Source organism: Callithrix jacchus, chromosome 14, assembly GCF_049354715.1.
Source record: "Callithrix jacchus isolate 240 chromosome 14, calJac240_pri, whole genome shotgun sequence".
Classification (NCBI taxonomy): Eukaryota; Metazoa; Chordata; class Mammalia; order Primates; family Cebidae; genus Callithrix; species Callithrix jacchus.
The window spans coordinates 81,512,872-81,524,709 of record NC_133515.1 but is presented as its reverse complement, the minus strand read 5'-3'; the positions used below and the strand labels follow the sequence as shown (position 1 = coordinate 81,524,709).

The window sequence follows — 11,838 nt, the reverse complement described above, 5'->3', positions numbered from 1 at the left end:
TGTCGGCCTCCCAAAGTGCCGGGATTATAGGCTTAAGACACCCTCCCCCGCAAGCCAGTAGTGAATTCTGGCAAGTACTGGTCATTTAAAAGACCCCTTCTCTGTCTTGCTTCTGCTCTAGCCACATGACACACCTCCCTTTTTTCCTTCTACCATGATTGTAAATTTCATGAGGCCTCCCCAGAAGCCAAGGAGATGCCAATATCACACTTCCTGTACAGCCTGCAGAACCGTGAGCCAATTAAACCTCTTTTCTTTGTATAAATTACCCAGTCTCAAGTATTCATAGCAATGTAAGAATGGACTAATACAACTTAACTTTCCTGAGGCTGTTGTCTCTGTTGGGCACTGAAGAATTTCTAAAAGTCTCTCTTTCTTTATGTGGCATGCCACATTAACCCAGTCAATTGTAAATAAAGTGACTGATGGATACCATCAAATCACAAAAGTTCACATTACTGTAAATACAAGGGGGGAAGCAAATCAACATAATGTTTCAAATCCTCAATAGGCCTCTTTATCTGTTTCTGATTGAAGATTGTCACATCAACACATAAGCAAAAATGCCTGTGAAGGTAACGTGTATTTTAGTGCACTGCATTTTTATATCTGAAGTTTACTTCTATTACAAACTTCAAATGCTGAGAAAGGGATTTGTTTCGGTGCTTACAAAATTTTCCTTTTGTAAGCTTTTTCCTGCTCTTTGGGCTCTCACAAGTTGACAACAAATTACTCCCCTGATAGTATGGTGAGACTGAGGGTTTTTTGTCTTTTTCTGTTATTCTAGAAAACACTGTATCTTCTGTAAGGGGGGAAACTCCTGGTTTGATTAACACTAAATAATTATGAGACAAACCTGAATATAAAAGATTACTTACACTTGTGCTTATATTAAGATATCGCATATTAAAAATCAGGGTCGATAATTTAACAGACTCATGGTTCAGAAATCCCCTGGGGGACTTTAACCATCTTTTTTAGGTGTTCACTTTGCCAAATAGGCTGCCTCTGTGTCATATCTCTACCTGAAGGGCTGGCTCAGACACTGATTTGGGGAAGCATCACCCTTACTATACCAAGAAGTCAGACACCTAGGTTGAACACTATGCAAAGTCAGATACTCCAAGGGCTTTCCTGGGAAAGGAGTTTGAAAAGGGAAGGGTGGGAACACCAGCTCGGGGCGGACATCTGAATCCAACAAAACATCAGGGATGGTTTGCCACATTTGTGAGCAAGACAGAAAACGGCAGTTTGGTCCAAATTCCCAGCACACCAAAGGGGGCAGCAGCGCGCGTCTGTAAAGTGTATTGTAAACTTGGTGATAATTTCTGTTTGCCCTCACACTCGCTGATAATCTCAACTGCTTGACGCAATCCAACAGATAGCCATGCGGATGTTCAGCCTTAAACTAGCTGAAATCACTTCCACGAGCTCTTTAGATAAAGCTGCCTTTGATAGTCTTCATTAACCCCTCCCATATTTGCTCCTCAGCGTCCCCTGGCTTAGGAGCCCCGGACTTTGAAATCTAACCTAAGCATTCTCAGATGGCAAGAGTCTGCCTGCCCCAGTCCCAGCCACTTAGTCAGGCTTGCGGCTCATCTAACAAACTGGAGCCTGGGATTCCAAGAAAACGAAACCAAGCAGTTGTTGTGCTCCGAGGTCACCTGGAACACAGAACAACTTCCACCTGCTGTCCGAGTTCCCGATCCTTTTACTTGCTGTTCGAGAGCCCCAGTGAAAACTTGAGTGAGATGAGAGAGCCTGGAGCCCACCGGTCTCCTCAACTCCCCTGCACACACACACGTTTAACCTTCCACTTGTAGTGACCTGCCCTCTAGTCTGACTTATCAGCTGTTTGGCTTTTGTCACTGAAGGAAAACAAATTGTGGAATGTCCTGCTCTGCAGGCTCATGAGATGGCTGAGCCAACTCAGGGGTTACGAGGCAGTTTGTGGGTGAGGAGAAGAATGATCTTCAGTTTCTGACCTCCTGGCACGGTGGCAGGCGGTATTTATCAGGAGGTGCATGTGACTGGTTAAGACTCAGAGCCCCAGCCTGAAGGAAACAGCTGCTCTCAGCGCGCTCCGGCACTTGGCAGCTGGACAGGCAGAGTGCTGATGTGAAAAATACCGCGACAAAACCACCCCAGTAAGTAAGTAGCTGGAGAACTTTCCTCTCTCTCTCTCTTTCATTCTCTCTCCCTGTGTGTGTGTGTGTGTGTGTGTATGTTGCAAGCCACCAACAACTTTTGATTTTGATTTTGGTTTCCCTCTGGCATGATAGAAGGAGATATTTCATTTGTACCTGTTAGCAGCCATTGGTGTTTTTACAGCCCTTTTTTAGAACCTGTTATTTTCGGCAATGGTGTCATAACTTTGAGGATGAATGGGGCATATGGGTTCATTCCTGTCTAGGAAACAGCAAGTTTGTTTCCCAGTGTTAAAGATTTCTCTGGTCCATGGTGTTTAGATTCAAAGCCAAGATTCAGGTTATGAAGTAGAGACTTCATTGAAGTGAGTTGATGACTAGATTTGATTTTAATCTGTTTCTACCACTGAAACCTGAAAACATAGTTGTTTAAAATGACTTGTGAACTTATTGTATGGTTGACTTGACTTTTCCTATTCAATTTTTGAGAATATCTCATTTAACTATGTAGAACTGTCTGCAATAAAGAAAACTGACAAAATAATATTTATCTTCATATTAGGAATTATATTTAGATTTCTTGCCTGCTTTCCAACTAATTGAAAGGTGTATTTTATAGCTACTTTCCTGTGCTTCCCCCTCAAACAAGCTAATTCACCTTCATTACTTTAAAACTAAAAGGTTCAGCTGCTCCTAGTCTTCCTTGTTTTAGTGTTTTTGTGATGCTTGGGCTGTTTCTTCCTTGTTTATGACCTGGCTGGGGAAAGCATTGCCTGCAGCTGATGATGAACTCTGGGAGGACCGGCTCTTCCTCAGGCTCATTCAGCAGTAATTGTGCTTGCTCTTGGGAGAGCAGCAAACCAAGCACCAGGGTTGTTCGGTGAGTTTTGTCCTTCCTTGGTAGTCACCAGACAGAATGCTTCAGAGGATAGGTAAAAGGGGAAGAGAGAGGGCAGAGCTCTGAACTGATGACATAAACCTCTGAAAGCGACAGGTCTCTGAATCAGAGGCTGCAGGGAGATATCAAACAGGTTCCTGTTTCTGGAGATTGCATGGACCTCAAGGAGGGTGAGCAGAGAGAGGCTGGTTTTATTTGAAGTCTTACCAAATCATTGTTTTGCTTCTGATAAGCCTAGGACAACCCTGGAGTGCGCTTACTTCCTCGTGTAACAAATGGATTCTCCTACAGGCTCAAGTTATACAATTTTCTTTCACCCTCTGCCCCCTACCATGAGGGAACACTGTTCTCTCTCCACCTTCACCACCTCCTGTTGTTTGTGGAGAATGGATTAAAAATGACCCGGGCACACCACTTCTGTGGTCAAGTTTCCCTCAACACTGTGGGTCTTGAGTACTGCAGCAACCAATGTTGGCTGATGGAAGCAGCTTCCGATGCCCTGTCTAAACAAATGGCTAGTTTGACATTGAGAAGTTCTCCACCTTCTTTTCCTTGAAATGTAGAAGAATCCACAAAACCTAGAGTAACCAATGAGGAAAACTAGTCCCATTTCTCTGTTCCTCGTTATGGCATTTGTGCGAGGTTGTTGGGTCAGGCCGTGGCCATGTGGTCTGTGACTTCCCTGTCTGACTGCTGGAAGCTGGCGGTCCTCCTAGGTCATTCTTTAGGGAGTTGGTTTCTGGTATAGTTTCAGTTTTTCCATAGGTTGGTAGTGGAAAAGAACTTTCTGGTGAAATTGTGTCTCCGGAATCATCAAGCCTCCCATAACAGAAGGGAATGTCTATATGGGAGTCAGTGATTCTTTGAATTATCCAACTGCTGTATTTTTTGAAAGCCAGTAGACTATTTTGAAAAATCCATGATACCCTGACTTTTCCAAATATTAATAGCAAAATAATAAAAAGTAATTATTTTACTTGCAGGTAGTATATCCACTTAGTCAAAAACTTTTTGACTTGGATAGGAATGATAGAAGGTACAATTTAACTCTCATTTCAAAGATGAGGAAACTGTATCAAATTTATCAGTCACAGTGCAGAGCCAAAGGAGAGAGCTCAAGGCTTCTACTACTATTACCATCATAATTTTCCCACTAATAACAGTCCCTTACATTTATTGTGCACTTACTGTGCCAAATGATGTGCTATGCCAGTGTGTTTCTTTTCAGTCTCCTCACAATCACTCTGTATTATATGTTGTTATTCCAGTTTTATAGATAGGAAACTGAGGTTTAGAAACCCTTTAGTCACTTGACCATACGTGACACAGACAGGAGGGACACCTAGATCTGACTTTAGAACCTGTACACATTAAAAAATAAAAGGGGAATCCCAACCATTTATATCTAAAAACTCACGACATGCAAATGAGAGTATTTCCAGCACAATACGATTACACACACAATGCGTGTTATGGCCTTTTTGAGCTCTCCGTTACGGGAAGGGCTGGGTTTCCCCCTGTGACAATCCAAGCCCGGCTCTATAGGATCACTGGCTGGTGGCATGTTTTTCTCTTTGAAAATAGTTCAGTGATGGTCCTCATGTTGGTAAGAACAGCAACTGGAACTTTGTTACTAACCTCCAGCACATGGCTCCCACGCCCCTTCTGGCCTTTCCCTCCATTTTTCCTGTCACTCCTTTCCTTTGGAGGACAGCCACTCCACCCATGCCCCACCCCAAATAGCTGGCTTAGTGTTGATAAAGCTATTATCAGACCCGTTTCCTGTGGCTCAGCCTGGAAGGCTGGTTGTCTGAGTAGGTTGTTGATGAATAGAAACCATGCACTCTGCCACTGTGCTCCGTTTAGTTGAGCTGTGGCTGTAGGGGGTGGGTCACAGGGCAGGGGACTCGCTGGCAGTGAAGAGGGAGGAGAAGTGTGCTCTTCTCTGCTGCCCACACCTGCCATTCGCCCTTAGTCACACTTCTCTGCACGCCACTTGCGTATCTAAAACACTGGCCGTCTCATCAGTGGGCCATGAACCTGTGGATTTTCTGGGTCATCAGACACACAGAACCCTTACAGAAACCTGCCTCCTGAATCCTTTTAAGAATGTCATTTAGCTGTCCACATTCCTCCACTTTAGGTTAAGTTTCAAATTTTGGGTTGGAGATAAGGAGAAAGAGCACCAGGTAGTACATAGTCAGCAGGGGACCTTTGATTAATCAGGAGGAAAATCAAGCACTAGATATCTCTGAGAAAGTTATCAATGTTTCTGCAAGGTCGTGCTGACAACATTACACATTTTGAAGATCAAGCTATTTATAGCATGAAGAAAGAATTTTTAATCTTTAATCCCACCTGCCTGCTGCCTCTAAAGCTAAGCCCAACTCAGTAGTAGTAAGTGATGTGGTTTGCTAGACCACAACCACTGGGAATTGCCTCCAGTTCTTGCTGGGAATTGCTCATTTCCGTAGAAATTGGCATTGTACAGAGGGTGTTATATGGGGACATGTGAAGTGGACTCAGAATCATGACAGAGTCCACAAGTCATACTACGGAGCCGGTTTGAAAGAAAATAAAATGCTTGATTCGTTCTGGGGGGCGTCTTTTACAATAAGGGCACAAATTCTGGGATACAATACCTGTTTCATTTCTTCGTTTTTGCCCAATTGTTTGTTTCAAAGACATCTGCTTCCAAAAAGTTACCTTTCTTGGCTCCTCCTTTCCCTCGGTATTAATGGGTCACTCACAGCCCCGGAGTTAACAGCTTCAGTGTCATGTCCCTACTGCTCTTTGAGATTTGAAGTCTTCGGGGTTTTTGCTGTTTCCAGTGATTATTATAGCTTCAGAATCTGTGGTGTGTAGAGTCACTGTGCTTCGATCTCTGAGCGCATCTTTGGTATTGAGAAGACAAACCATTTATATATGCTGGTATAAAGCACTTGCTTGCACTTTGCCACAATCCCATGAAAGAGGGAGGATACCATCACCATTGTTTTCAAAGAGGAAACAGAGGGCGAGAGAAAATGAGTGACTTGTCTATGGCCATGGGAAAAGTAACTGTCAGAGCTCAGTTATATCTCCTGTCCACTGACTCCAAGTGCCAGGCTTTTTCTATTATTTGTGCTATCTTTCAGAGAAAGATCAATTTCGACTATTTCATGACCATGCACTTACATAATCTGTGGAATTACCACTGGTGATAAAAAGTTGCATAATTTTTATTCTCTTTTGATAGGCAAAGAGTGAACAGATAACTGATTTGTGACATGCCACTCATGATAGTTCCAAAGCCTGTGGATGTCTGACGTTGGAAACAGGGTCAGCTTAGTCTGCAGACACAGTATTTGCTTAGGGTATTTTTTTTTTTTTTTGAGACGGGGTCCCACTCTGTTACCCAGGCTGGAGTGCAGTGGCGTGATCTTGGATCTCTGCAACCTCTGCCTTCCTGGTTCAAGTGATTCTCTTGCCTCAGCCTTCTAAGTAGCTGGGACTACAGGCATGCACCACCATGCTCAGCTAATTTTTGTAATTTTAGTTGAGATGAGGTTTCACCATGTTGGCTAGGCTGGTCTTGAACTCCTGACCTCAGGTGATCTACCCACCTCAGATTCCCAAAGTGCTGGGATTATAGGTGTGAGCCACTGCGCCTAGCCATCTTAGGGTAATATTTTTAAAGAAAAGTGATCACTTTTCTCCCTTGAAGGACTCGTGGTCAAGTTGGGGTTATACCAACATGGCATGATGTAACATTCAGCTTTTAGAGACCATGTGGTTGTTTCCTGAGATATGAAAACTGCAGTCTGCTCTTCAGCCTGCACACTCCTTGCCCAACAAAACCATTGGCATTCTTGAAAGTTCTGCCTGGGTACAGCATCTGTATTCCTACGGCGGTATAGCATACTCTAGCCACCATGAATCATGTCCACTGTGATCATTTCCCTCTGCACAATTATCTGCCCACAACTGAGAGAGTCTTAACTTGCTAGAATAATGGAGACTCTTCAGTATCTGTCAATTTCCCCATGTGACAATTCAGTTCATTGTGTGGCAGCATCATCAGAGTGTTGTCAAGGGCATAAAAATGGCAGTGCATGTTGCCTGATGGTTTTATAGTGCGTATTGTAATGGCCAGGGCTTAGAGGTAGGGGAAACACATGTGAACAGCTTTGTGACAAGAGTTGCTATTATGCTGTTTCTTTCTAAAGCAACTTCTGAGTATGAATGTGAAAGGTAGCCTTCTTTGAATTATAAAATATCCTGGGCCGGGCGCGGTGGCTCACGCTGATAATCCCAGCACTTTGGGAGGCTGAGGCGGGTGGATCATGAGGTCAAGAGATCAAGACCATCCTGGTCAACATGGTGAAACCCCGTCTCTACTAAATATACAAAAAATTAGCTGGGCATGGTGGTGCATGCCTGTAATCCCAGATACTCAGGAGGCTGAGGCAGGAGAATTGCATGAACCCAGGAGGCGGAGGTTGCAGTGAGCTGAGATCATGCCATTGCACTCCAGCCTGGGTAACAAGAGTGAAACTCTGACTCAAAAAAAAAAAAAAAAATCCTGAAAAACATTTAATTTCTGAGCTGACTCAAAAGCATTTTTCCTTAGTGATGACTATAATCATCAGAACTTTCTTCACTGTTCAAGAGGACAGAGGGGAAATATGATTTTAAAAAAAAGAAATAGTAAGTTAAAAATATACCTTCCTGGATTATAGTCTGTAGAATTTGGGGTAATAGAAAGCTTAATGCCCTTATTGTAAGTGGAAATTCGACTCAATGTATAAATGATTTCTGTGGCTGCAGATATCCCATCTTTTAAGTTTCTATTTGGAGAGATTGGTAATTTTATTTTCTGAAGTCTCTGTTTGCCAAATCCTGCCCTATCTTCACACTAAGTTAGTGTTGGTTTAGGTGGATTGATCTCTACCCCACAATAGGTTCTAACCCCCTTGCAAAGATCATTATGCCACTGATTTGCTAAAGTATTGTAAGTTTTCTTAGAGTTTCAGCTCTGAGCATGTTCCAGGTGCAACTTTCACAGAGAACTAGTAATGTGGGGAAAATAACATGGAAAAAAATAAATTCATATCTAATCCCAGAAGCATGTTTTACTTGTTTTTTGTTTTTGTTTTTGTTTTTGAGATGGATTCTCACTCTGTCACTCAGGCCGGAGTGGTGTGGTACAGTCTCGCTCACTGCAGCCTCCATCTCCCGTGTTCAGCAATTCTCCTGCCTCAGCCTCCTGAGGCACTTGCCACCACACCCAGCTAATTTTTGTATTTTTAGTAGAGACGGGGTTTCATCATGTTGGCCAGGCTGGTCTTGAACTCCTGACCTCAAGTGATCCACCCACCTTGGCCTCTCAAGATGCTGGAATTACAGGTGCGAACCACCACACCCCACCTAGTCACTACTTTTCTATTGCTTAGTTATTTCAAAAATCACAGACAAGGCTGGGCACGGTGGCTCACCCCTGCAATCCCAGCACTTTTAGAGGCCGAGGCAGGCAGATCATGAAGTCAGGAGTTCGAGACCAGCCTGGCCAACATGACGAAACCTTGTCTCTACTAAAAATACAAAAAGTAGCTGGGTGTGGTGGCATTCGCCTGTAATCCCAGCTTCTTAGGAGGCTGAGGCAGGAGAATCGCTTGAACCCAGGAGGTGGAGGCTGCAATGAGCTGAGGTTGTGTCATTGCACTCCAGCCTGAGTGACAAGAGCAAGACTTTGTCTCAAAAAAAAAAAAAAAAATCACAAACAAGTAACTGATTTGAGTGTGTGTATGTGGTTTTAATTGCTTGTCCTTTTCCCATATGGGGTGTTTGTACTATGGTAGAGATCTTAATAATTAATAAATTGACCAAAAGGAGGGGTGACAAGCTGCAGAATAACTCAGGCAAAGAGGTGATGAATCTGTGATGGAACCAGACTCCATTAAAAAAAAAATTGGCTCAGTCACTCTCTGTTTTGTTTTGAGAAAGTAAAATTTTCCCTCCATCCAGCAATTCAAATTTGGCTGAACCAAGTTTCCTTGGAGTCTTTTACATAAACTAACATTGGGAAGGTACCAGGGGGATTCTTTCCTAGGAATTGGCACACATGGGTTGGTTTTACAGAACTCCCTAGACCTAGAATGAAAGGAGTAAAGAAGAAATGTTTTTTTTCTGGCCACATTTTAACAACTTGCTTGTGACTATCAGGGATGAATCTCTTCAAGTCTTGAGTTAATACAGATTTCTGGAGCTCATAAACTACTCAAGAATTTTAAACAGTTTTAAATTGAAGAATTGGGTAAAATCTCCATATTTGGTTCTGGAAAACTCATATCATGAGTTTTATTTGACTGAACTTTGGACTCTGCTCAGCTTTCACTTCTGTTTTTTAAAAGTAGAAAGTATTCCACTTATGCATGGAATGCTTGCCATTCAAAATCATATGAGTTGACAGGATGTTTGAGAGATCGTTATTTTTTTATTGCAAGGACAGTGCCCAGTCTGAATGGTGGTGCTGGAGAGATTTCTCTGTAATCCATTTCTCTCCCCAGTCACTCTTGATTCTGAATCTGCCTCTTTCTACTTTCCTTCTCTTATTTCTGCTATTGAGAGAGGAAATAACATAACATTTATTTTCACATCACTCAGAGGTAGGCATCATTAGCACTCTTGCAGAAGAGAAAAATAAATTTTAGAGAAGTCATATACCTTGCAGAAGGTCACAAGCCAGTAAGAGTCTAGTCCTAGTCTGCCTGGAAACAAAGTAGGTGCCTTTTTCATCCAATCACACAGTCTCTCACTATGTCTATGTTAAAACTGATGATGCTCTCGAAAAGGGAAGCATTCTGTGGAGTTGGGATTCTGCTGTCCTTGTCATGCAATTGACATTATGTCATGTCATGCCTAATACATATCCATTTCCATTAAAAGGATACTGCAGGACAAAGAAATATCCTAGGACTCTGTAGATTTGTAGTTGTGCCCTGCAGTATCTCTTTAGCTTCTGCCCAGAACACATTCAGTTTTTATTATTGAGGTGTTCTCTCAACTGTGCTGCTCTGTGTCTTTGGCAGGGTGCTCCTGCAGAGCTAAGCCTTTGGCAACACTCAAAAATCATTATGCTATCTCAGATGGTGACAGGTATGAAAAGATCATGACTGTTGGACTAGCTGATTAACTAGCAGTGACAGTTTGCTTTAAAATATATTTGGTTTTTATAAGAAGTGACATAATATTGGCAAGAAGAGGGACAATCATATTCATTCCCATAAAATGTTTCTTAGGGCTATGATTACAGATAGATAAAAGGGCCAAGTAGACCTTGAAGCAGAACCAGTGCAGAATATCTCATGCTATTTTAATTCTTTATGTTTTTAGAATAAATACTGCTTTCAACCTCTTTGGAAGTTGCAGGAACTTTGGTTGACTTAAGCCAATGATGGTGGATTTATTATGTAAGAATTGAAGGTTTGTCTTTTTCAGCTACAAAGATGACGGAGACATGTGTCATACATAAAATTCTGCAACTATTTGGAATACCATCACATACCTAACTTGTAGATGAGAGGCTAACATATTTGGAAAATTGTTTTGAGCTTTAGTCACCCATTTAAAAATTTTCCTCAACCAAAACTTCAGGAAGTACAGTCTAGTAGGATCCAGGATTTACATTTAGGTAACAAAAGTCAAGGGACAAAATGTAGAATATATTTTCATACAAGAGGATTCACTTGGTATTTCCTTTCTTTTTTTCTTTTTCTTTTTTTTTTTTTTTTTTTTTTTGAGAGTCTCACTGCATTACCCAGTCTGGGGTGTAGTGGCACAATCTCAGTTTACTGCAATCTCTGCCTCCTAGTTCAAGCAATTCTCCTGCCTCAGCCTCCTGAGTAGCTGGGATTATAGGCACCCACCACCACGCCCAGCTAAGTTTTTGTATTTTTTTTTTTCAGTAGAGACAGGATTTCACCATGTTGGCCAGGGTGATCTTGAACTCCTGACCTCAAATGATCTGCCTGCTTTAGCCTCCCAAAATGTTGGGAATATAGGTGTGAGCCACTGCGCCCAGCCTCACTTGGTATTTCTAAACATATGCTTTTGTGCTGTGTATTGCACAAACATGAAGAATATGGAATTTATCCCATAGGATTTTACTGTTTAACAGATCAATATTTTTAAAAGGTTACAGTAATCATCTTACAATACATAAATGTGTACTTCGTAAAAGAGGTTGTTCCCGAAATGTTCTGTGGGAATTCAGAGAAAGGAGAGAGCTGACTCTATTGGGATGAGTCAGGAAAGATTCCCTAGGGTTGGTCACATTTAAGCTGGATATAAAAAGATACAAAGTCATTGTTCAAGAAGAAAAAGGGTATATTTGAAAGAGTACATTCCAGGAATAACATGTAACTTGTTAGAGCTGAATCATGGGGTATATGTTGGAGGAGGGAGGGGAGAAAAAGAGCAAAGATAAGAAGGTTCCAGGAGGTTAGCAGTAGTGTTTACCCTTCTGAAGCATGTAAGTATTTTTGAGAACTGTTTAGAGTCAAAAGAATCCTTTTTGTAATGGAAAATTTCAACCATATACAAATTAGACAAAATTTTGTATAATTAACCCCCATTTATTATCTAACTGTAACAATTTTCAATTCATGGTCACTTATTTAATTTATATCCGTACCCATGTTCTCCTCTTCCTGTATTAGCTTGGAAGTAAACCCCAGATGTTTCATCATTCCATCTGTAAATATTTTAGTATGTGTTTCTAAAACATAAGTTCTAAAAAGTTCACAATGTTGG

The 11,838-nt window shown here is 41.8% G+C and overlaps 1 protein-coding gene across 1 annotated transcript in view; it reads left to right on the top strand.

Moving 5' to 3' along the window:
* Positions 1–2,036: 2,036 nt before the first annotated feature.
* Positions 2,037–11,838, top strand: part of RASGRP3 (RAS guanyl releasing protein 3) — an 86,692-nt gene continuing 76,890 nt past the window's right edge. The window contains exon 1 of the mRNA XM_008980888.5: positions 2,037–2,151. The gene's annotated coding sequence lies outside the window, so the exon portion shown is untranslated. The remainder of the gene's footprint in view (positions 2,152–11,838) is intronic.